The 26,399-nt window shown below is 38.9% G+C and overlaps 1 protein-coding gene across 7 annotated transcripts in view; it reads left to right on the top strand.

Moving 5' to 3' along the window:
* Window positions 1-26,399, top strand: part of NAALADL2 (N-acetylated alpha-linked acidic dipeptidase like 2) — a 473,876-nt gene that overhangs the window by 97,459 nt on the left and 350,018 nt on the right. The window contains exon 4 of one of the 7 annotated variants that reach the window (XM_027647489.1): window positions 14,036-14,132. The exons of the other annotated variants lie outside the window; for them this stretch is intronic. The gene's annotated coding sequence lies outside the window, so the exon portion shown is untranslated. The remainder of the gene's footprint in view (window positions 1-14,035; window positions 14,133-26,399) is intronic. 7 annotated transcript variants of the gene reach the window in all.

The following is a 26,399-nucleotide window of genomic DNA, read 5'->3' as shown; positions in this document are numbered from 1 at the left end:
TTGTTCTCATGAATCTCTTTTATTTCCAGTAAATTATATATAACCAGAGGACCACAAGCACTTGTTAAAAGAGTGCTGGGATCATTCCCCTCTGCTCACATATGGTCTTGATGAGAGCCTGATGCTCCAAAGTACTATATGTGCTCCTCTTCTTGGGTGGGGAGGGGATGCCTATTAGCCCTCTGTAAGATTAAGGACTGTAAGAGCAAGTAACCATGCACAGTTGTTTAGTGCTAAATAAAAACACATGTAAGCTCTTCCCTAGTATAGAAAAATCCATTTTTGTATAGAGTTGTCTTTGGAAATAGCACTATAAAGAACATTAGGAAGGGATTGTGCAGGGGAGATGCTCCATGCAACTCAGCTTAAAACTATGAGAAATACTGTCTTTCACAGGCACTAAGTTAGCAGGTGAATTTATGACTGCCAGAGTAGAGAAGAAAGAAGATGGGCTTCTGAGATAAGAGAACTATTTATTTATTAGGGCTATTTGATTTATAGAATCATAGAAAATCTTGAGTTGAAATGGGCCCACAAGGATCATCAGTCCAACTCCTGACCCTACACAGGACACCCCAAGACTCACATCGTGTACCTGAGAGCGTTGTCCAAAAGCTCCTGGAGCTCTGGCAGCCTTGGTGCTGTGACCACTGCCCTGGGGAGCCTGTTCAGTGCCCAACCACCCTCTGGGGGAAGAACCTTTTCATGATATCCAACCTAAACCTCCCCAACACAGCTCCAGCTGTTCCCTCAGGTCCTGTCACTGATCACTACAGAGAAGATATCAGAGCCTGTCCCTCCACTTCCCCTTGTGAGGAAGCTGCAGAGGTTCAGTTGTTCACAAATAAGACAATTAGTTCGGAGAATAATTTTTAAGGCTGTTGTTCTACCTTGTCTTTTTTTTTTTTTTCGGTCAAGACCTTACTTAATATGTAAAGTACTAGGATGGTATTTATAAAACAAAGTCTCTTAATCTGAAGTCTGGTGATGTATTGGTATTTAAAGCAGTGATAATGCTGTTAGTGAGAAGCTTTAATTACATGATTATAGACCAACAAAATTAGGCTCACCAACGTGCAGTCATGATAACTGGATATATGCTAAATTCTGAATTTAAAGATAAGACTTCCCCTCCCTGCATCCCTATATTGTCATTATTACAGAAATGTTCCTAAAAGCATGTACTTGAGGGGATTTGGTGCTTGCTCCTCCTGCACACTGCTTTGCCACCCAGTTAAGTGACAGGCTGTATGAATTTCAGCATGTTGATAAGGTTCAATGTCTCAAAGATGGTTATTCACCTGGCATCCTTGGAAAAATCCTTCTCTGTGTGCAACTTTCTTACCTTCAAAATGCTTATCTTGAAGGATGCTGTGTGAAATTCATCAGGAGACCAAGGTACCCAAGAGTTATTTTACTGGATCCCAGTAAAAACTGGCTTCACTCAATGAGCTGCTGTGGGAACCCTCTACCATCTTTTTTGTTACCTGTTTTGAAGAAACACCATAGCAAAGGATTCAACGTGCCTGTTAATGGCAGACTGAAGTTTATGGTGACAGATCAGCTTGTAAACACGGATTTACTGTTCTATTTTATTTTGTGTCTATGCTAATCCGTAATTACACGCTAGAAACTGAGACCACCTATGAAACTGTACAGGAAATCAGACACTGTTCTATACTATTTTGATAGGGGTTTGTTTGGGATGTGATCCTTGGGAAGCATGAATTACCAAGAGGTGTATGTGACAGACAAAGTACTCATTATAACTATCCTTTCTCTTCTGTAGAGTGTTGCATAATCCATGGCATGGTCTGCTCTAGAGTAACATGCTACTTTTTTGCATGGATGAGGCAAAATGTGTCTTATTACTGAGACTGTGCTCAGCAGCACAGTTGGGAATGTTTAAATGCAGCTCACAGCAATGTCTTTGCTCATGACACAGTGATTCAGCACTTCTTCATGTTTCTGATCAAGGAATAGGACTGCAGCCATCCCCTAATTGCTGTCAGCCTCGTGTACAACCAATGTTTTCTGCTTGGGTCTTGTGCTTTGTCCATCCTCTGCACTCTTAGTTAAACTACAGCAAGTTAACTTGCATAGGTGTTACACCCTGGAGATATCAGCTGAATAGCATCATTCATTGAAACAAAACAAAACAACCTACATGGTCTCTGCTGCTTTTCATTTTGAAATAGGAAAATGATCTTGGCACAGGGCATTTCCTAGGGATTAATGACTGGCTGGGGTTAATGGCCCTTGGCTGCGCTGTGGGCCATCAACTCCTCCCTGCTGGTCATTAATCTGCAGGAAATGCCCTGTGCCAAGATCATTATTGTTGTATTTGGGTTCTTTGAGAGCTGAATTCGGGAACCCACACTGCTCTAATGTGTGAGTCCCTGCTGGGTTTTCTTACATTTAGGCCCTACACATTTTATTTTTTTTTTCTTTGCCTGAGCTTATCTGAAGTTTCCAAATGTTTCGCTTAATGGAAAGTGTCTGTAATGCTTGAGGTCCTTTAAAAATATTTCACTGAGCAGCAACCAAGGTAATGCTAAACTTTATGGTGAAAATAAAAGTTCTGTGTAGCAAACAGTTTTGAAAAGAGTATATACTTGGGGGCAGTGCCTTTTAGCCTAGCCTAGAGCAAAAGGCATTGGACTTGGTATGGGACAAGACAGTCAGTTGTCTGGGCTTTCTACTGTAGGGTGGGATTGCAGGACTCGGAGTCTGCACAAGCTGTAAACCAATTCTTTGAGCAAAGATGATTCACATTTTTAAGAGACTTTTGTTTTCTTTGAAAACTAAGAATAAGAAGGAATACACTAATTTTCTCCTCTACTGCCAACGGTGTAAACAAAGTGGGGGTTCTGTTCATTCTCCCATGATTTCAAGTTCAGAATGCACAAGTTTATATAGATTTTACTTAGTAAGTTTATGAAACTTTGTTGTACTCTGTACTGAAATCGGTTTAGGGTTGAATACAAAATTCCAGAATTAATTAAAAAAATCCTTCATGTAGGTCAGTTCAATACTGTGGCCTGGTAGTAGCAATTCATGACTATTGGCATATTTCTTTATTAAGAAAAACCCAACAAACCACACAAAAGCAAACACCACCTCTATCCCAACTACCAGTCTTCTACTGATTAAACTATTTTATCATATTAGACCATATTACAAGTAAGGTTACAAAGAAATGAAGCTCACATAGCAAGTAGTAAGTGCAGTGTTGAAGAACTCAAATGGTAAATAGAATTGGTACTGTGAAAACATTCCTAGATGACTGTTTTTATGTCAGTGAATTAATGAATTCACTGAAAACAGCAAAAATCAATGTTGTGCCCTTATGTTTTTTTCCCCTTCTTAAATGGTTTTTCCGTCCTCCTTCCTTTCTCTCTTTGACTCAGACAGGGCTGTGAAGTCTCCTGCTCTTTCCTTCAGAAGCTTTGCAAACAGGCAGCCTGGTGCTGTCCTCTTCCCCGTTCTTAGATGTACCACGCTGTGAAGCTGCCTTGGGTCAACAGGAAACCTTCATAACATGCATTTCAGATCTTGAAAATGCCACAGTGTGCATGAGATCTGAAGAGAGTAGCAAGCTTAGTAGAGACTGTCACATCTATATAGACCTTTTTGATGGATTTAGTAGCATTTTAGCAAGGAAAGGGAGGGAGAGATGTTTCATCAGGAGAAAAGGTCCTGGATCAGGTCTACATACAAACTTTCACAGATCTCCAGATTAAGTGTGGGGCTTGGATTTTTTTGTGATTAAAGTATATTCACTACCCAGTCCTTGTGTCTACAAGTCAAGGATTGTTCCTATAATAGAAGGAAGAAACACTCTGCAGTTGTTCCCTGTAGTGATTTCAAACTGTCAGTCTGAAAGTTTTAACTAGAAAATGTGATATGACAAGAAATAAGGATTACTAATATTTTATAAGTAAACAATACTATTATAGTAACTTGGGTTGCAATTTTTTTCCAGAGGAATGGTAATTCCTGCTCTGACAATAAGCCTGTAACAAGGAGAAGACAACCTGCCATGTTACTAGCTTGCCATGTGCTTTTTAAAAATAGATTTTCATGTTCTGTCACTTACCTGGTGAACATCACTGAATATCAGAGATGATGTGGGTAAGTCAGGAAGTTGATATTGTTGTTGATGCACTCGAGAGACTCCATTAGCAAAAGCAAAGAAAAATACAGTGAAGAAATGACAGAGCTGCCTTTTGTTTGCCTCATCTAGGAAGATGCAAAGGAAGGAGGAAGAACTTTGCTTGTAAAGAAACCTTGCTTAAATTCCAGAGTATTTTGGTTTTGCTGCTACTCTGGTGAAGTCATCTTTTATGCTGTCAGACTATAAACTTTATGCCAAAGATATCTAGTCTATCCTGCAGCCTCCTGAGTTGATAGGCATCAATTTTCTTTGTAAACCTTTGCCTACTTTCTCCCAAAGTCTGTGGGTTTTTTTGCTTTGGAGGAAGGGAGCGGGGAAAAGGGGTCCAAGGGAAAGGGCAATAAGCCATGAGAAATAGATTTCCCAGCCTGTTCCTTCTCTGCACCCAGCCTTGATAAGGACTGGTCAGAATGGGTCCCTTGTACAAAGAGCAGGGAATCTCCTTTTGGCTACACTGCCCTCACTGAGGGAGGATAGTTTTATCTTTGTACCAGATGCCTGGTACGTGGTAGTGTTTTCACCCCAGACTGACCAGTTTTAACAAAACTGCATCTTACCTCTGTTAAAAGGCTTGGGAAATCCCATTAAACCCTTGCCCCCTTTGCTCCAGCTCTCACAATCTAGTGAAGTCAGCAGAAACTTTGCTGTGTTCTTGGTTGGAGAAGCCTTGAGCAGGAAACACTGGGGGCAGTGGAGATGTGTACCTGCAACCTGACCTGCTGCTGCTGTTTGGGCAGCTGCTTTTAACACTGAAATAGTTGTACTGTCTTGGCATTACCCAATGCTGATGACTTGTATATGTGTAACTAATTCCCCAAAGTACAGACCAGGCTTCATATCAGGCACTATATGGGCTGGTTTTGGCTGGAGTAGATTTAATTTTTTTCATGGTGGCTGCTATGGGGCTGTGTTTTGGATTTGTGCTGAACTCAGGGTGTATCATATAGAGATGTTTTTGTTATTGCTGAGCAGGGCTTACACAGAGCCAAGGCCTTTACTACTTTCCATTCTTCCACACTGGGAAGGGGGCTGGGGGTGAATGGGAGACTGGGAGGAGACACAGGTAGGACAGGTGATCCAAACTGACCAAAGAGATATTCCAGTCATGTGTCATCAGTGTATAAAGTGGGGGGAAGAAAGAGGAAGGGGGGGACATTCGGAGTGATGGTGTTTCTCTCCTCAAGCCGTGTTAGCCATGATGGAGCCCTGCTCTCCCAGGGATGGCTGAACACCTGCCTGCCCGTGGGAAGCAGTGAATCAATTCCTTGTTTTGCTCTTCTCATGTGTTTTTATCTCAACCAATGAGTTTTCCAGCTTTTACCTTTCCTATTCTCTCTCTGATCCAGCTGACGGGGGAGCAAGCAGCTCTGTGGGGCTTGGCTGCTGGCTGAGGTTAAACCATGACAGTATCTTTATTTGTTGGGAGGTGTATTTATAAGAAAACTTTGAGAAGTCCTTACTTCTGTCAAATGTATCTTTCAAATCCTATTGGTGTTGTCAGATATACCTCACTACTTTACTTTTTTAGTCTCAGGGTGTGAAAAAAAAAGGTGTTAGTTTCTTGTTGGTTTTCAGCTCTTAAGATCACTGGCTTCACACATGATTAACCAGCTAACACTTATTTTGTAGTCAGCAACAAAAACAAGGCTGTACAGTACAGTGGGATAGTTATCTCAGATAGGGGTTGGTGCTATCTTTACTGTATGGTTAGAAAACCTGACAGAAATTGAGTAAATATTAATTAAAGAACATTGTGGGCTGCAGACAACATTTCCAATAAAATTAACTTTAAATGGGGAGTTCTAAAGCAGTTTTGTTGGAGCTGGAGCCATCAGGATCATAGTAAAGCTGAGTAGTTAAGATTTTCTGATGTATGCAGCAGACTACCAGTATTTGATTATTATATTCCATACATGTGTGACCTACTGTAGCTTTGTATCTGTTTTCAGAAATCATACTAGTTTTATCTTACTGTAACATTTTTCTAACTACCCTGATGTTTACAGAACATTACATACAATCCAATGCTGAAGTCAGAGCAAACTATGGCAGGAGGATTATGCCTGTACTGTATCTACTGCATGCAATATTAATGCCAGAGAAAGATGATTTAATTAGCTGTTATTTTTGATTGTAAAAATTAATAAGTCTTAGCTAAATTTTAGCCATTGTTTGTCTTTGCTTCTCATTTCCTACCTGCCAGATGTTTGAATGTGTTATCCCAGGAGATGGAGGCTGTGATACTGCCTTATTAATTGTAGAAAAGTAAGTAACTGTCAGTAACACATGAAAAACTTGTTAGCCAGATACTTGTCTATATGTATGTCTTGCTTCATTTTGTTGGCTTCAGCAGAAATTTATCATTCTCTTTGAAATGTGGAACATCTTAGAGGAAAGACAGACTCTTAGCATTTGCAAACCCCAAGATACCAGGAGAACTCGGTTTGCAATCATAAAGAGAAGCTGCTATACCCAAGGGATATCACTACTGGACTGAGAAAAATGTTTGCCAATCAGCAATATATAATGAATAATGAACAGTATTTGTCATCTCCCCGAAAGTAGGGCACTGTGATACAAGTGGTACAGCTGTTATTCTTTAATTGCAGCTGGATTAATAAAACGTCAGTTTTACAACCGATTTGCAATATACCGCTGGGGGATACGTTTTATTACCATTTTGGGTGTCTTTTAGTTAATAATTTGTGCCTTTTGAGCATAAGTGTTTGGCTTCAAATCCCAGATACAAGTTTATTAAAAATTGTAATAGTTCTTAGAGACTATAAAATGAAATGAAGTGCACAAAATGTGCATTTCCAGTGCTTGAGTTTAAAACCATTTTTTTACTTGACTAATTTCAGCATTTCCAAGACTAGAAAGTATTGAATTTAAATAATTACTAAATATTTAACTAGTCAGACATACAGCATTATTTTCAATAGATTACTTATATTTGTTAGTAATTAAAGATTAAGAACAGCACCAAGAGGATGTGGTCATAATATGTAATTTTTAAAACTTGCCCAATGTTTATGCAAAGCAGTGGCACTACAGGGAAACAGAACGAATATTTGAAGTCAGAAACAAGAACGAGACAGTTGTTAAATGATCTGATTTACAGAATAAGGCTGACCTGGTCAAAAATAATTGAAAAACCTTTTACGGATAAACTGCATTTTACTGCTGGTTGAATGGGAACTCCCGTTAAAGTCAAGGCTAAATCAGTTCTTGGCTAATTTCCCTTTGCTTATCACTGGCAAATTCTCTAAGCAAGTGTCAGTGATGCAAACCTACCTCTGGACAAAAATGCTTCCCTACAAATCCCATCAGACAACCAGGGTTATTTCTCAGTTGCTGTGAAAACAAGCAGCTCCAGATGCCAAACTCCACATTCCTGTGCTTGCATCTCTTTTCCATCTCTGTTAAGCAGTTATTCCTTCAATTGGTACGAAATATGGAGAAACAAAACCCTTTCTTATTTTGGGGATGTAGGACCTTTGCTTCCACTCTCATTGTTTTCAAGTTTTAAGCTGGTGGAACACAAAGGTGAGAAGGTGCCACGGTGCAGATGTTGCTGGTTGATGCTGTGAACATAGCTAGGTTTCCTCCCTTCTTCTGTCTGCTGTTCTCTAGGCAGTCTATCTGAGTAGATGTAAGTAAAAGTTGATATTTTGGGATGGAAGAGGTTGAAGACACTCTTCTACAACTGAGACAAGGTTTGTTGACTCTAATTTGGTTAAATAAGCAGGGTACTTGGTGTTTCCAGTCTTGTTCATTTTAGTGTGGTATTATGACTGGGTTGGTTAAATTGAGCAAATATTGCTAGAATGAAATGAAAAATAAACATTTCTACTAGCATTTTAAGGGAACATACTAAAACCATCCTCACTGTCCTCTGTGTTTCAAAAAAAAAACAAACCCAAACAAAACAAAGCTTCGGTAGACATTTGGCAGAAGATTCCCAGAACCCATAATCCATATGCTGTCAGCATCAGGGGGAGTGCTTAAGAGGAGGGGGCCTAGGAAAGATGGTACTCTGCAATATTCAGAGAAACTCAATTTCATAATTAGAATTTTTGCCAGAAAACTGATTCAGGCAGGTGAGTTGTTTGCAGCCACTTTATGAAAGGTGCACTGTGATCTTGCAGCCAGTGTCCAGCACTTGTACATAATTAAAAGCAACTAACTCTACTTTTTAATAGGTGAATATATTTTTCATTGTTATCTGAGTAGAGACATGGAAAAGCAGCTCTGCTGTGGTGTTTAGCTGTAGTGTTACAGTAGTGGCCAGCCCTGTTTTAGACTGAATATTCCTTCATCCTTTTAAGATTTTACTCTGAAAAATTGAAATTGGTCTGAGCCCAGTAAGTCCTCTCCCATCTGTAGTTTACTCCATTCTTATCTAAAATAGGTCACAGGACAGGATTAATGCAGCCCTTCTATGGATGAATGTAAAATTTAGAACAAGGCTAAGGTGAGAAAAGAGAAAGTTGGAGAGCTTGCTCTAAGCAAATGTTAAATGTAATGCCTCTCCTGCACTCTGATAAATCCTCTTATCTCTGAGCATTGTATGGAAGGGAGGGATAAGAGATGAACCCCTCAGTGAAATAGAAATTTGCTTAAAGGTGAGAGCAGAGTAGAAGGAACTATGCTAAACTTGAACTGTAATTGCTGCATCTGTGTCAGGGTTTGAAGGATCAAGCACTGCACAAAGCTTCAGTAGAAGAGCAGTCTAGTTGTAGTTCCGTTTTTTGTTTCTATTTTCCTTGCTGCATGAGGAGTAAACTTGACTGGTTTACTTTACATGTGATGATTGCACTTGAGTGAATAGACAGTTTAATTCTTCTTTTTTTAGGTGTTTAAGGAATTTGATCTTGAAAACCAAAACCAAGCAATAAACATGAGCTTGCTGTATTTCTTGCCAGCTAATTTTATCTGAATTTAAATTTGAAAGAATCAGAGTGAAGCAGGGAGTGACCCAACCCTTCAGGCATTACCACGTCATGTGACTGTCAGTAAAACAAGGTTTACCTTGTAAGGGCACTTGTTATTACAGCTTGACCATGGGAATCATGGCTGGACCTGTGTTTTCTGTTAGACAGCTTAATATATGACTTGCTTGGTACTCACAAAAAATCTATAAGGTTTGATTTTTAATAAGGTGAGGTAGTACAGACAGATGTGTGCTGTTTGTGTTTGATAATGCACCAGTGGAAAAGCTGCTGAAGGATCTCTTGTGATTAATTTTGCCTGGCGATTAATTGTCTGAAAACATGAGGGGGTGAGCTAGAAGTTCTTCATGAGCATCACCTGGAGGAAAAGGCTGAAATGTCAAAAGTGCATAAAGCTGCTAACTTCTGTTTGTGCCTTCTGACAATTCTCCCTTCTCCCATCTCTTTATTTTCACAGACACATTAAGATCAGGGATACTGATTTAAAGCATTTGTATTTGTGGTGTTAGCAGTCAGATTGGTAGTTGTTTATTATTTTGAGGCACTAAGGAAATTGCTTGTGAGCATTTATATAAAGTATTGTTCTGGCTCCACATTTTTTGGTGTGTTTGCTGCTATGGCATCATACACCCTTGGTAAATATAAAGATGCTTATGAAATGTTAAGGCTTGACTGTATTTAATTTCATGTCAAGAAGGACTCCCTGCCATTGTGTTCACCTGAGCCATTGTGAGTAACCATCAGTCTCAAACACTGACACAAAGCGCTTTTTTTTTATGTGCATGTGTGAGTGTTTTTGTGGATTCAAAGCCTTTTTTTTTAATTTTTTTTTTTTTTTGGTGTATTTTTTAATTTTAGAACAACTAGGCTTTCAGCTCTTCAGAACTGGCAGAGCAGTTTTGCTCTGCTGCTGTTTGGGCTTGCTTAAAGTGGGGTGTGAAAATCCTGGTTGTGGGATTCAGTCTGGGGGGTGGATATCTCTGGACCTTAGAAGTTTCATGAATATGTTTTAAATTTATATATATGCAAGATAAATGTATATGTTTATTACAAAATCATGTGTCAGTCTTGTTTCACTGAGCTTTCATATTAATTTCTTGTGTCACTGTCAGTGTCAGGATATAGGTGAACAACTTTTTCATAATATTCTTTTTGATATTAATAGCGTTTTGTAATAGTAAAACTAGCGGGAAGATAAAACTCGGGAAACAATTTGGCCACAATTAAATGGGAGGCAAAAGTACCATTCTGACAATGAAATTGGCTTCTTGTTTAATGCACATGCAGTAAAGGTTTGCCAGTCTTCAGGAAGCATAAAATGCCATTAACCAGCACCAGCATTTAGTCACTTTCTAATACTGGATGTGATTTCTAATTGCTTCTGTAGTTTGTCATTGTTTAACACAATCAAATCTAATGGTCCAGAAAATTTTTCTTGGATTGTCATAGTCTATGACTATGTTTTTACTGTTATTGTTCCAGCTTCTTTTTCATCACCCCAACCTTTACTGCTTCATTAAGTCTTAAATTAGACTTCGGCAATCAGTCTATTTTATTGGAATTATCAAAAGAAAGAAATATGCACAGCAAAGTCGAAGGGGAGACTCCAGCATCATATTTTATTTCATGCTTAGCAGTTCCTTGAGAGTTATCAAAGTCAGGAATCCTTTATTTGTAATTAAATACTCCTCACTTTAAAATCATGACTAATAAATGTCAAGTACAAGAAGAGGCACTATTATTCAGTGAAAGTCCTTGGCTATGTTGTAGGGTGAAAATGTGTAGGCATGAAGGTTGTTAGTTTTAGAAATGTTGTAGGGTTGGTTTCATTACAAAATCCTAAAGTTAATCACTTCAGATAAAGCTCAAAAATCATTGAAACATTTGGGGAGCTCTTATCGTACAGGAAGCTCTTGACATTTATGGTAATTAAAAGTGAAGGTATCTATTAAATACTTAAGTTGTTCATATAAACACCAAACTGATGTGCAACTATAAAAGTTTTATGTATCTTAATTGGACCTGGTCAGAACTGTTCAGTGAAACTGTTTTCTGGGTTTGGTGGTGGCTGAGTTTTTATATTTTAATGAGACCCAAAACGTTTGATGAAACATTGATATAAATGCTGTGGGAGTCACTGGAATGTGATATAATATTCTTGTGATGGCAGATCCACTTTGGTTGCTGTAAGGCAAGGATTTGCAGTCCCTGGAGCATGCAGTCCCTGGAGTTGGGTTTGTTCAGCCTGGGGAAGAGAAGGCTCCAAGGAGGCCTTAGAGCCCCTTCCAGTGCCTAAAGGGGCTCCAAGACATCTGCAGAAGGACTTGGGACATGGGTCTGGAGTGACAGGACAAGGGGAAATGGTTCAAACTGAGAGAGAGTAGACTTAGATATTAGAAAGAAATTTTTGACTGAGGTTGGTGAGGCCCTGGCACAGGTTGCCCAGAGAAGCTGTGGGTGCCTCATCCCTGGAAGTGTTCAAGACCAGGTTGGACGGGACTTTGAGTAACCTGGTCTAGTGGAAGGTGGGTTTGGAACAAGATGATCTTTAAGGTCTCTTCCAACCCAAACTATTCCATGATTCTGTGATGATTCTCCCTCCCTTGCCCTTGTATGTGCACCTTATATGCTTTGGCATAGGTGCTCTGTGCCCTGTGTGGGTTTTTTGTTTGTAATGAAGGATAGGAAAATAGACATAATTTTCATTCGCTCTTCAAAAATCTTTCATTTCTCTGTGGAATAGTCCAGTTGATCTTGGCCTCAGTGTCGTGGCTGATTGTCCTGATCCTGACTTACCAGCATTAACTCAAGTATTAGGATTTCAGAGTATCTAGAGAGAATTGTGTTCAGAGCCAAATTTTGAAAAGTTACTTTTATATTGGGCAACATCAGCAAAATGTTGTTAGTTCTTAGTACAGTTTTAAAGGCTGCAGGAATTAGGGCTAACCTGTAGAGAAAAACATTATTGTCATTACTTATTTGATAGTAAGTCCCTTTGACTAAAACTTACAGAGTGCATCCAAAATATATTTCTTTCTATTGTTGCCTATTACTATAACATTTGGGGGCTTTTTTGCCATACAGTGAGATAATCTCTAGGTTGGGATTATTTTATTGTTTTTCTTGCTTCTTTTTGTTGTCCTCTTGAAGGAAAAATGCTGTGTGCATTTGGATTTATGTAACAATTAAGGATACATCAAAAATATATCTGGTTGAACTAACATGGATCAGATGTTTTAACCACTGTGTTATACAGTAATAGCACTGTAATTGAAGCACAGCCCAAGAAAGAACATTGGAATTGGAAAGGCATTTTCTTTCCAGCAGTGAAAGAGTCCCCTACAAAACAGTGAAATCTCTTCCCAGTTTGTAGGTTTTTTCACACTGGACAGTCCATTTGATGGGGATGGAAACAACCAGGATACTAGAGGAAGCTATGGCACTTTATTATCACCTCTTGAAAATAATAACAAAAATTACTTTTTGGGTGCCATTTTAGTTCAGCCAAGAAACTTACTTTAGAGGATGTTATAGAAACATGTTTCGATGCATTTCATGAGAGATTTTGAGCATGTGATTTTCAAATTAGATAAATATACCATACTCTCTCCTCTGTTTGGAAATGTAAGTCTTTTCAGTGTACTTTTCGATGCATTAGGTTTTAATACTTACTTTTCCACACATGCCCTGGAGAAAAGCATGCAATCCACTGTTACTCTGAGGTAAACTGGATTTCAGTATAGTCTGTTTCAAATTAAATGAAATTGTTTATTAGTTTTGCAGTTCTGGAGAGCAGAGGCACCCTTGGGTTTTTATTGAGCTGATGAGGGATATGTTAGCCTATACATCCAAAGAGGACTGATGCTAATTGGGCTTTTCACTTTGATGAAGTCCTTGGTTTCAGTGATGATACGCAGGTTAGCCCATCTTTTAATTAACAAAAAAAAATTAAAATCCTCTGCTGGAATTCCCTAGCTGTTGAGCAGTTTCTATATGCAAGTATGCTCTCTTGTGGTAAGCCATTTTATTGAATCCTCCGCCAGTTCTAGATTTTGACCAATTTTATTTAAAACTATGATATTTCTAATCTTCTTTCATCATGCCATTATTTTCAGGATTTACAGTGTGCTGTACAGTGGCAGAGCTCTGTATATGGTCTGTGTGGCTGTATATATTTTGCATTTCTGTTCAGTACAGTGAGTTATATTCAGTACTTGAGCAATGTGTGACTTCTCTGGTAGAATTCAGCTTGCTGTGCAATCAGGTGTTATTTGACTAACAATGATTAAGTGATTTAGGGTGAGATACTTGTTTAGCTGCTAAACACCAGGTAATAAAGAAAGAGGGATTCTAGTTCTGAAGCATCTTTATCAAATTCTATGTGCTTGTTGTGACAGCTCAGATGCTGGTTAATTGAGCCTGAATTCAGAAATTTAGTCGCTCTAGACTTGTCCAATAATCAAGAAAGGGGAGGAAAAAAAGGCAAAACAACCCAAGGTTTGCTCTGATGTGGGTACTCCTGGGTGGAAGGAAGCAAGGGTGTATTGCTTTGCTCAGCATTGCAGTAGGACTATCACAAGTATACATACAAATTGAAGAAGTGTAAAACCAAATACATCTCACTTGCCTCCTTGGGAAAAAAATCAGCAAGACTGTATTAGTCTTCATGATTAGCCCTGTATCAAGGAAGTATAATTTAATAAACGGCTAAGATACCCATAATCCTCTAAATATTTCTCATAAGACAGCTGGGATTTCTACCCAGATTCTTTACCAATGGAATCATTTCCATATAAGTTTCCATAATGTTTTGCCAGGTGCGAGGATTGTCAAATGTCAGTAAAAACATGAGATTATGTTCAAATGATCTCAATCATGCAAGTCGTCGTGTGTTCTTCCCTTCAAGGGAAATAAGGCCGTAAAGAAGAATTTAAGACAGTGTTTCTTAAAGGCCGTGAAATTCTGGGATCAGCTTAAAACCAGAGACAGTGGGCACATTTCATGTGAGCACAACTGCTGTTGACTTTTGTGGAAGTTTTGACAGGCTGGTGACTGAAAGATCACATTCCCATGGTCACAGAGATGGTGTGATGTGTGCTGCTGGGCATGAACATTTAATGTCAAACCAATCAATTATGCAGCAGGTGTGGGCCATAGTGGAATGATCCCATTTGGCACAGAGGTTGGATAATGTGTAGGAGAGTAGGAGATGGATGGATTAAGAGCATGCTGGAGTAATATCTTCCATTTACTGGAGCTTAATTTAATTTTGGTGCATGCATGTTACTTCTTTTGTTATGCTTTAATATCAGTTATGGTTTCATTCAGTGAGAACTTTAAAGTGCAACCAGGTCTTCCAGTTTTCCTCTGGTTTTTTTATGTAATCTGAAAGAAAAGAGTTTGAAAGGTTGAGCATGTGACATGTTGACTCAGCTCGTCATGAGAACTTAATAGGACCCTGAGCAGAAACCTGTGCTAGAAGCTTAATATAAATATTTTATGGAAAAATTGAGTATTATTTTAAGGGCAGAAGTTGGCTAAACAGCATCAGCAGTTTCAAACTATAGAAGGCAGACAGTAGCTTGCACTGTTTACAGTGGTAACTGTATGGAAGTGTGACATATGAGTATAAAATGATGCTGTAGCACTGTATGTTCACACCCAGCCATGTACTAGTGGTGCTGTTTTGCTGCATCTTATTGCACACAACACTCCTGTGCAGTCTGTTTTACCTGCTGCACAGGAGTATTCTCAGTTGAAGTTTTTTTCCATGGGACTGGTTGCTGTACTTGGCAGTCATCATCTCTCTTGCAGTACTTTTCAGCCTTCAAGTTGTTTTTGTTTCCTACTGTCCTTCACACTTTCCTCCTCCATGCCCTCACCCACTTTCCTCTTCCCCCTCTAATATTTAAGAACTCCAAGAGTTTCAAAACAAAGAAATGCTTTCTTTTGAAGTTTCAATTGTCAGCTAATCAAGTCAGAAACACTTCATCCATCTTTGATATTGATTCAACTTTCTGTAGGATATGTGTATGTTAAATATAAGATGGTATAATTTTTCTTCCAGTTCAATATGCTCTTTTGAAGCTTTCATACAATTGCTTTCCTATTGAATCAGATTTTCTGTCTTTTTTTTTCTCACCAGAGAGTACTGACAAGAGAAGTACAGAACAAGGCAACAACACCTTTCTTTTTACCCCCAATTACTTCAATTTAGGGCACAGAATGATGTATGGAATTAATAATAATAGTAATAATAATAGTAGTAATAACAATAATATGTATATGTATATCTGTGTTTAAAATACATGGCTGTTCAGTGCTTGACTTTGCAATATTATTCCTTTTTTGTTAAAATTATTGTTCAGTTTTCTAGGCAGGCTGAAGAATTCTAATCAATCATGCAATACCCACACAGTTGACCAGCACCTAAGCAATGAGCCTGAGAGTTACAGATCTATAAAAAGACCCTACTTCTTATCTTTGAAAGAGCAAAATCACTAGTAGTTTGGCATGCCTGCTTTAAATAAGGATAAGGGATGCACACCTTGTTAGTGTGGTTCACATGGGCTTCCAGATGAGCAGGAGAAGTTAATGGTGTGGAGTATGTCAGGCTCTGCAGAAAGAGTTTTGGAGAGCATTGCTGGCCATGAGCCTTACAGCTCTCTGGGTCCATTTCTGTTCTCTTCTTTGGCCTCTGCATATTTTTCTGGCTGCTTTTCCCCAGCCCTTCCTGTCCCAATGTGCTTTTGCTGTGCTGTTAACTCCATTTCCCTGAAAGCAGGCATGCTATGGTGAGATTTTGTGTTTGTTATTGGTGAATTATTGAAATCACAGTTCAGAAACCTGTAGAAACATCTGCTCTTGGATTGAGAAATTCAGAATTTTCACCCACAGGATCACAATCTGGCAGTGGAAGGCACGTGGAGCCAGATGCCATGCAGTAGATAGTTCAGCAATCTAGCCTATAGACTGAACTGGCTGCCTTGTAAGCTGTGTGAAAAGAACTTTTTTCCACTCTTTTCCATTCTCTCTTCTTGCCAGTTCATCTTTTAGCGTCCAGTGTTCAGAACCTGCATTTTTATTGGTTTTTTTCTGGTATGATTATGAGCTTAACTCTTTATAATGCACATTCTTCTTTGTCTAGAAGAACAACTCTAAGAGGATGGAGGAGAAACTCCTTTCTGTAGGAGGTTAATGTATGAATTAATACTATGGGTCACTTGACTTGAGGCAGAAGGCAAATCATATGGGAGTTGTATTGGTGTTGCAATTGAAAATGTTTTACGGCCTGAAGATCTATTTCAAACGAGTGACTTATCTTTACTCTCCATACTTATTTCTACCCTTCAAAAGATTGAAAAAATCTGGTATCCTCCTTTTCCCCGATGTGTAAAATTATTTCTGTGCTGGAAATAAATAGACAGTTACCAAAACGGAGACAGTTTTTCTTCTAGGTGGGTGATTTTCAGATAATTAATTAATTCAGTCATATGCAGAATACTGTTGTTCTTAAAAGCATTTTGATTTTTGCATGTCTGCTGGCGAGGTTTTCTGTGCATGAACCTTGAAACAAATTTCAAAGCTATCAATTTTCATAGCCACATTTGTCAGTTTGGCAGCAGTTCATTCTGAGCTTGATGCTAAGCACGATTATTGTAAGTTATTAACTATGCTTACTGTAAATCACCCAAATCTGCCCAGCTCTGCTTTCAAAGTGGTGTGAGTCTCACAGCAGGGTGCTGTTACGTGTATTTGTGACATATGCTACTCTTCAGAAATTACCTGTATTTTCAGGTTTTCGAGAAAAAGAATGCTGTTTGGTGGAGAGGATAATTTTAAGCAGTATTCCTGTCTTGTGAAGAAAATTATTGAGCACCTGGAGCTCCTAATATTTTCCTTTTTATCTTTCAAAAGTGAGCTGTTTCTGTTCTCTGATCCTTAAAATCAATCCCTCAGCTGAAAAAACATGTAGAAATAACAGGTTACTCTTGGTATTTAGAGTAACGTTTAGAGGCTCCAGCTGGAGTCTGGCACCTTTTGCATTTGGTTGCTGCCTGGAAACAATCCCATCTACCAACCCAGCCCCCGAATGCTTAAATTGAAATTTAATGGCAGTGGGTGTAGCTGGAGAAGCACAAGCTGAGGTGTGATGGCTGTGCCTGGCACAGCGAGCAGGAGTCACATCTGTTTGTTTGTTGTCAAGTGTTCATTGGGCATTATAGTCCAAACAGCCTTTTTTGGGGCAAACTTCCATAGTCTATTCCCATATATTACTTCCCTTCTAACAAGCAATGGGCTGAGGCAAAGGCTGAAAGGACATACTTTAAAGTAACCAAATTTACGGTGTATCCCCCTGAGGTGGGAAAACTCTTTTCAGGTGTGTCATCAGTGGAGCCATTGCTGCTGGGTGGAGTTGTGAATGTGAGGACTGTCCTGGAAATCTGCTGAAAACAGGGATTTGGGTAAAAGGATACAGTTTGTGATTCTGTTAGAAAAAAACTAGGCTTGAGCTTTAGTTAGCAAAAAAAAAGAAAAGAAAAAAAGAAAAAAAAGTCCAAGAGAGCGAGGGGAAGAAGGTGAGGTAGAAATGTGTGTCCTGCCTAAAGGAGGATCTGCCCTGGAAGGAGGAGCAGAGGCCCTGGCCATGGGACTGCAGGAACCAGCTTCCAGTGCTCGCTCGATGTGTCTGCAGAAGGTTAAATCACACGTGCAGTGCATGTTAGTGGCCCCTGGAGGTTTCTGTATTGATCTGTGTCTTAATATTGCATAATAGGCAATCAGAGCTTTCCTGATCCTTTCACAGACATACTGGCAGTGAGAGTTGTAAATCACACTGCTGCTGGTGGCTGTGCCTGACCTGCCCTCCACCAACACCACAGTACCTTTTACTTCCACTGGGACTACTCCTGATTTATCCAACAGAGAATCAGGCTTTGTGTTTGGAACCATTATAAGTCACTGTTCTGTGCCCTTTCAACAAGGCAAGATAGATCTGCAATTTGTTAAAAAATAAATATTTCAAAGTACAATTGCTACAGGTCTTAGGATTATTTTATTTTATGTTTCTTCAATCATGAAGAAGAACGTTGGTTTTTGCATTACTAGCCAATTTGTGTGTTGTGCCCTCTTTAGGCTTTGCTCTCATTTATAAGTCTCTTTTGTAGAATGGTTTAGGATAGGATTTTTGTTTCAGCTGCTGAACTAATTAGGACTATGTAATTCTGATGTTGCCTCTGTCCCACCTGTGGGAACATTGACTTTAAGCAATGTGTGCTCTTAAATCAATATGATCTTTATTGATCATTGCTGGTGACATAGCTAATTTTGGCAGCAGCTTACTTCAAACATACAATGCAGTAGTGCAGTGGGTTTACTTAGAAACAAAGAAAATGATATTTCAGAATTATTTATTGCTATTGGACACCATCTACAATACTTATCTCCTGGACTACAGGAATTCGTAATTGCTACTGTAAAATATTTTTTCCCTTTGACTTTGAGGGTACTGATAGCATAGGCTAATAGAAATTTGTGTAATTGTGTAGCTATTGTGTGTAAGTACTCATTGTGCAAAGCAGTTCTGATTTTGTATTTGACAACATCAGAGGTTAATTGAATTACCAAAATACTGCAACAGCAACAATAGCACAGAATTCTTCTTACAGCACTAATGCAAGTTTGTCTGTTTGTATAATCTCCTGGCTATTCCTGTTTTTTTCCCCTTCTTTTTTTTTCCCCTTTTTCTTTTTCTAGTAAAGGCGTAGTTAGTCATAGCTTTTCCTTGTATTGGTTCTTTAATAATAAAAAAAAAAAGAGAAATCCACTGGGGTGAAAACTCATTTAATTTGCTCAGGAAGTAGGAGAATTGCAGTCCATTTTGGCTATTTTGAGTACAATATTTAATGTTTTATTTATATCTAGCATAATAAATATGCTGACCAACAATAAGTCAGCAAAACTCAGAGTAGCTGAACTATTCAAAATGAATCAGCTCCTATTTTTGCTCTGATCTTGGACAGATGGTAGGCTGCTAGTGCTGTGGTTCACTAGGTGGATATCCCTGTGCTGGGGTTGTTCAAGGAGGGTGAAGACCAGAAGGTGCCAATGGACTGAAGCTGAGAAGAGCAGAGTGCCTGTCTGGGCAGGGGCAAAGATAGATGTGTGATGTAGGTCCCACATCCATGGCCTGTCCCAGCCACTGAACTCCAGGCAGAATCAGTTGGAGTCGTGCATCTTCTCTCTTGTTGAATCGGGGGCATTGAGTGCTCCTGATCCCAAGCAGTGAGAAAGAGAAGAGTCACCCCTGATGGGGCTTTCTCTCTGATACTTCATCACTTCTGAGGAAAGAAGAGGCTCTTCTCCCTGCCCATCCCCTTTGTGACAACATGGCATGACCTAAATGTGATGTTTTCTGAAGGATGAGATGAGGTAGCACAATTTAGGGCTGGGCAGAAATACCAAACATATCTCAGGATAAGGCAGCTTGGGTGCAGTCTGGTTTCATTAGCAAACAGCTCTGAGTTACTGCAGTGTGTGTAACGTGCCTGAATGAGCTCATTGATTCCTACTTTGTGCATCTCTACACCACAAAATATTTTGCTATAAAAAAATGTATTGAAAACTGTCCCCACGTTCTTTGTCAGCCCTGGGTTTGAATCACCTTGTCCTGGGCTCACACACCCTCTGTGATTCCCTGGACTCAATAGGAAATTTTAAACTTGCTGAGCACCCAAAGTCACCTTTTCCCATAAAGCTCCCACAGGTGGTGCTGAAGCCCCTGAGCTCTGCCTCTTCCCATAGGGACAGAACTGGAGGATCAAGATTGAAGTGTAGTGTTGAGCACATGTCACATAGCAGCTGATGAGCCAGGAGTTGTTTAAATGTTTAAAATTTGGCTGCCTGTGTGCTAGGGCAAGATGGAGAGGTGTGGTCTAGTTTTTTCTCCTTACTTATGAAAACCCTGGTCCCCCAGTATGATATGTTTCCACTGGAATTATATTTATTTATTTATTTATTTATTTATTTATTTCCAATTTATGAACTCTGCTGATATACGGAATTTAATGAAAATGTGGATGGATGGTTATCTGTAGTCATGCTATATAAACCCAGTTTTGGTGAGGTTATATCTTAGCATTTGCAAAATACAACAAATTATTAGATGAAAATAGTTATAAAGTCTGGAAATTGACTTTTTGATATTTTTTATGATTTAGTCTATTTGTAGAGAGAGACACACCTGCTTTTCACAACTGGAATGAAAATCAGTGAGAATATAAGTAAGAATATAATGTATATTATCTAGGTGTTGGTGGGTTTTTTTGCCAAGGGAGAAAATACAAAACATTTGGAATATGAACCTGTCATCTTTGTTCTATCATTGAGAAATCTACCCTTCCTCTCATTTACGTTTTTTTCCTTGTGTCTTAATTTGCTGAGAATGTGAACCTTCCTTCTCCTTAAAGGAGAGAAGCTAAAAGATAAAATGTGGTGTGTGTGCCCACTAAACCTGATAAACTGATACTACTTTCCTAATATAATTTTAGAGGGCGTAAAGGACATATTCCAAAACCTGTTAAAATCAACAGAAGTTCTGCAAACTTCAGTGCATTTTGGGCCAGGCTGGAAGTGAAATGTGTCACTGAGCATATCACGGCGTGTTATTTTGCTCTCCTTCAGGATATTACCCTCCCTTGGTCATCTCGTGCTATGCACTTGCTGCTTTGAAATGCTGCAGTGGGGCTTATTCTCAGTTTGTGGTGGTCTAAACCAGCAAATACTTCTTTTATCTTGGTATCAAAGAGCAGACTGTGGCTTTAACATTGACGAGAAGCACTTAGAGACAAAGACTGACCTTTTGAAACTGGTGTAAAAGAGACCCCAGGGAATCCCATTAGGAGCAGGGAAGGCAGGTAACAGTTTCTTCCACCCAACAAAGATACAACATTCTGCTGCTTATTCTTAGGGGACTTTGTAACTCTAAAGCCAGTTTCTTTGGCCTTTTCTTTCAGTTCAAAGCAGCCATCTGTGTCCTTTAATTTGAGTGGTAGATATTCAGTTATTTTTATCTGAATACATAAAGGCAAACTGTTGGAGTTCTTATCTCAAAGACAAAGCAAAATGCCAAGTTTCCTCTTTCTCTTCACACAGTGACTTGTGCTGGCTCTTCTTTCTTCCAGTCTTTTGTTGAGGCCCAAAGATGCAGAAGTGATCCCTCAGGTGCCACAGGGGCTCATGGTAGCACTGAAATTCCTTGTTGATTCCCAGCTGCAACCTGGCACTAACCAGAGCAGTGCATCCATCAAGCTGCATGTGCTGCTGAGGTCTGAATTGCACCTACTGGTTTTTCTCATACATATAATATAAATATATGCTGCTCTACCCCTAATATATAGAAGTACTATGGCTAGGTGCTTTCTGGAAGTTTTAGATGAAAGCAATAGGAAGGGGGAGATAGATTGTTTTTTTAAATAGGGTTATTCCTCCACAGAAGCTTTTAATTGTGTTTTCCTCAATGTTGGATTCTATTTTAATTGATCAAATTTTCCTGACTGTGAGATGGAGGGATTCTTGGAAACCCTTGCTGCTTTTCCAGGCTTCATCTAGGTCTAATGTCTTTAGGTCTTTGAATTTAACTTTGAAATGATAAAATGGAAAAATTTTATCAACACTTGTAGTAATGAGCTGGTAATTTCCAGTAGAAAGACTGAAGTTTTGTTGTATTTATTTTGTCTGATAAAAAAAGCATGAGTTTTGGGAGGCCTTGTGAAAATTAAAAGATGCAATAATTCCTCTGTCCATGCCATGGCCCAAGAACTTTTATTTATTCAAGGTTTCTGATCTCAGCGCTTACAGATGTAGCAATTGGGAAACCAAGGTTGAAGTTTTATAAAAAGTATTGAATCTACCCCTAACTTTCGGCCTTCTAGTAAACAGAATTGTGAAAGCACAAAAAAAGGAGAACTTTCAGTATTTTCTATTTGATCTGATTGTAAGACAGAGATCTTGCCATACATCTTTAATTGAATACAAAGAATTAGAACCGTATGTAAATATCAATATTTGGTTAACATTTTAGTTGCTTCAAACATTAATATAGTAAATAACATCTATAAATAAATATGTATTATTTATAAATACAATATATATCATATATTAATATTATATAAAGAATAGTAATAAAACCTGGGTTTTCATAGGTTTGGCAGTAGTGACTTTAGATTATTGAAGTGTAGTAGGTCATAAAGTTGATACTTTTCTTTCTTCACCAAGACATGAAGACAGAAAAATATCTTTTGTATAGTCACTTTGATTTCAGGTTCTGTGTCAAAACTTTGGATTGAGAAAGTCAGCCCTTCTCAGAGATTGAAAAACGTTGCAGGAAAATTATGGTTTCCTTTAAATTCTTCTTTTCATCATCCAGTGTTACGGGTGCATATTATTGCCAACACGGGATTGTGCAGAAATTGAAAAGATAAATTTGGATGGAAGGTTTTTCTGAAATACTTTCCTTCATTGAGAGAGTGGGAGAAATCTATGGCAGTTATCAAAATTTACTGGAATCATGCTTCTGTGTTTTATGTGTTTCAAAAGCAGAAAAGTAAATTAAAGGACTCAAAAAGGATGTTTCAAAACTGTTGAAAATCTGTGCTTGAAATGATGTCTTAGCTATTGTTTTAATTTTCTTTAGTTCTATGGTAGGTCGTAACAGTGGGTGAGTAATTTAGATGTGCAACAAAGCCATCTCATTACTTCTTGGAAATAGCAGAATATTTTGAGCTTTTATACCTAGACAAAGACAATTTAATTGCAGCAAGCCCTCCTGTGAAACACTAAAAAAACAATCCAAGAAAAAAGTGTTGCTTTTGCAGTCTTAAAGTGGAACATAACTGTGTATCCTTTACTTGCAGCTGGATGTGCAAATTGTTCTTTCAATGAAGATACTTTGAACGCTGATCACAATAGCAAGAAATACAGAGGAGAAGCCTCTACCTACCTGATCTTATTCTCTTGTGAACTGTCTGCTTTTCCAAAGGCTGGGATGGCTGCACAGCTGGCTTGGGTTCATATTTTAGTTCACTGAAGGTGTTTTCTTGGCGGGGATGAGGCTGCCAGAAACCATATCTGTTGTTTTACTCCCTCAAGGGTTTTCCCATCACACACCACCTGCCTGACCACATGGACGTGCCTGTTCAGAGCAAGCTGAGCAGGCAAAGAGCAGATCAGAGGAGACAGTAAGAAAGAGATACCTGGTGATGATGTATTTCAAAAGTGACTGTCACCAGCTGCAGCCTTTCTTATCCCGGGAATGCAGATTCCTGGAAAGCAGCTGAGGGTGATACTGACTGCTGCCAATGAATAGCTCTGCCATTACCAGCTGCCTTTAAACTTAGCTCTAAATTTTCTCCTCAAATGCAGTCAAGGGCAGAGAAGGGAGAGACGTTCACTGCACGAGTGTGTGAACTGACACATATTTTGGTTACAGGTTACCAGGGGACAAATCTTCAGTCTTGGGACAGAAAACATTAACATTAGTTTCATTTAGTCCCTATTCTGTGTGTAACACTGTGCACTGTGTTTTGGACTAATAGTCCCTTTGCAGGAGGTAGAGCTGTGCATCTGACAGTGGGGTCTTGGCTTGGAAGGCTTGCAGCTTGAATATGCTCCCATTTCCTGCAATTCAGGAAACTGTGTTTGGGAGTTTACCCCTCTAAAGAACCTGGTGCTTAACTCTGGTCCCTTATCTCTGGTGTCCCAGTGTTCTGCATAGCTCACTGATGTGCTCCAGACCCTGTGACTTTGCAGCAGATGGTCTTCTCATGCTGCAGCAACTTCAGGGTTACACTTAGTGGTCTCTTCTGCATCTGAGTACCTTGATCTCTCCTTTACAGTGGTAGCTTTGAAAGATCACTCTAACCCCTCTTTCTGTTTGTCAGCCTTTGAAGGGAAACTCTTTTAGTTACTGCACTGGTCTCCCCACATCACTTGTGAGATGCCTTAGGTTTCTGTGCTAATGCTGCAGTATATGACAGTGTGAATAAGTGTAAGAGGGTGAGAATAAGAGTAGTTTCTGTAGTTTATCCTTAAGAGCCAGCAGACCTACCGATACCTCAGGCACCATTAATTCTTGATTGGGGCATGCCAGGCTTGTCAGAGGAGCCATCTGCTACTTCATTCTGTGTGTATTTATTTATTTATTAGTGAGGTGAATCCCAACACCTCACATGGAAAAACTGTAAGGGGAACGACGTTTTATATTCAGCTTCCTGCAGAAGATCTTACCAAGAAGGACAGTTTAGTTTTTGTTGTTGATTACTTCTTGTGGTACTCTGCATCATGATGTGTTTCTTTTTATATTATGTTCGCTGACTGGTTTCTAACTAATTTATCTTGATATTTGCTACTTGAAGTGACATACAAAGAAGCTGTCATCACCAGCTGTGTTGAAGACATGTGAATAAACCAATACTAAGTATTAAGAAGGAAACAAAAATGTCTCTGCTGCCCTGCTGAATTTGACTTTCAGTACTGTTTTTTGCCATCTTTCTCACTTGGCTCAATGTGCTTAAATACTCTGAAAGAGAAACATTTTGCTGGCTGCCTCTTGCACAATCTCCAGGTGCACAGGCCAATGCCCAGTTTCCTGTGATGCAGAAATAAGTCAGTTGATTACATTTCTGATGCTTTTCTGAAACCTGTAATCTTTGGGCTCTACTAAGATTTAAGGCATATCAGGATAGGTTACTTCTTTGTATCAAAATGGTTCAGATTGGAAAATAAATGCTCAGCCCCAATCAGAAATAATTTACTGTTGTCTTAAGAGGGAAGAATAGGGAGTAAGCCATTACCATGGAAAATTTTACTGCAATTTTCTTTTGCATAAGTTTAAATTCCGAGTAGAGAGGTTGTCAGTTAGTGTGCAGATTTTTTTAATTGGCTATAATAAAAAGCTAATTGGTGTTTTGCTTAAAGAGTGAATTAAGAAAGTGTTGCTATAGAAACTTTACATGTGTATAGTGCTGCTCTACATAACAGTGAATATAATAGTCTAATGACCTTTCTGAGCCAGCTGTAAAGTCAAAGAAGAAGTGTTAAATTCAGGCTGGCTGCAGAGATCATTAAGGAGTTTGTGACTTCACCCATTTCATTGCCAGAAAGTGTCTCTGGCATTGTCTCGTGGAATGTTTCTCTTGACTCAGTGTCAAGCCATATAACAAATGCTGGTCTCAAAAGACCTGAACTTTTGTAAAATTCGAGTGCTCCAATTGTGAATGTGTAAACTGATCTGTAATCTGTCAAGCATAAAATGTACTGCTGGGAAAAGTTCATTCTCATAATCTGAGAAAGTGTGATGATGGATCAGAAGTGGCAACATCTAATCCATGAGCTGTTGTGTCCCTCCCTCCTCTTCCTGCCTTCTGTACCCACTGAATTCTGAGCCTCATGTGAAACACAGGAATTACAATTTTAAGTGAAATGGGATTTCTGCTCCAATTTGCAATATTCTCTCCCAGCAAAAATAGTTACTTTCTCAAATATAAACTTTGCTGAGGAGAGAATAATTTCTTCAGAATTTGTGAATAGGAATTTCTTTCCTTGGGCTAATGCTTCCCCACTGAAATTACTCCAGAGTCATTATCTGTAAATTTGCTAGCTGCTTAAAAGTTAGATACACTTGGCATGAACAAAAATTTTGAAGCATATGATGAACATAGTCATTCCTGCCTGGGAAGGTGATCAGTAATGAAACAAGTGACTTTATCTGGTAAGAAGGAAAACTGATACGTGACCTTGTTTTTCGGTTCCCTGATCCTGAATCTTCTTGTTGTCCATTTTCAACTGCATATCTAGAAGATGCAGGGGTACGAGAGCCTGCAGTTACTAGTCATGGTGGCTGAAAAACCTTAAAATGCTCTGCATGTTTTAAACATTGCTGTCACTGTCTAAGTGGGAGAGACTGGATGAAACTGCAGTCTGTTGGTGTTTTGGGGAATTTTTCACTGTGTTCTTTTTTTGCTTTGGTTTTCGATTAAACAATCAAACAAAAAAGCCCCCATTCTGTGTCTCTAAAATTTACCTCCATGCCTATTCTTTAAACTGGTAAAACACAAACGTATTTGAGTGTGATTAGTGTGTGATTTGAGGTTTTGGGTTTTTTTCCTCACATTTTTCTTTTCAGTAGATGCTTGGAAAAAAATCAAAGCCTTCTAAGTGGGTGAATTTAGGAGAATTTCTCAGAATTCTGTGGAATTATACAGATGGCTACT

Source organism: Corapipo altera, unplaced genomic scaffold (genome assembly GCF_003945725.1).
Source record: "Corapipo altera isolate COAL_440 unplaced genomic scaffold, ASM394572v1 113, whole genome shotgun sequence".
Classification (NCBI taxonomy): Eukaryota; Metazoa; Chordata; class Aves; order Passeriformes; family Pipridae; genus Corapipo; species Corapipo altera.
The sequence above is the reverse complement of the archived record's forward strand: the minus strand, read 5'-3'. Positions and strand labels throughout refer to the sequence as shown.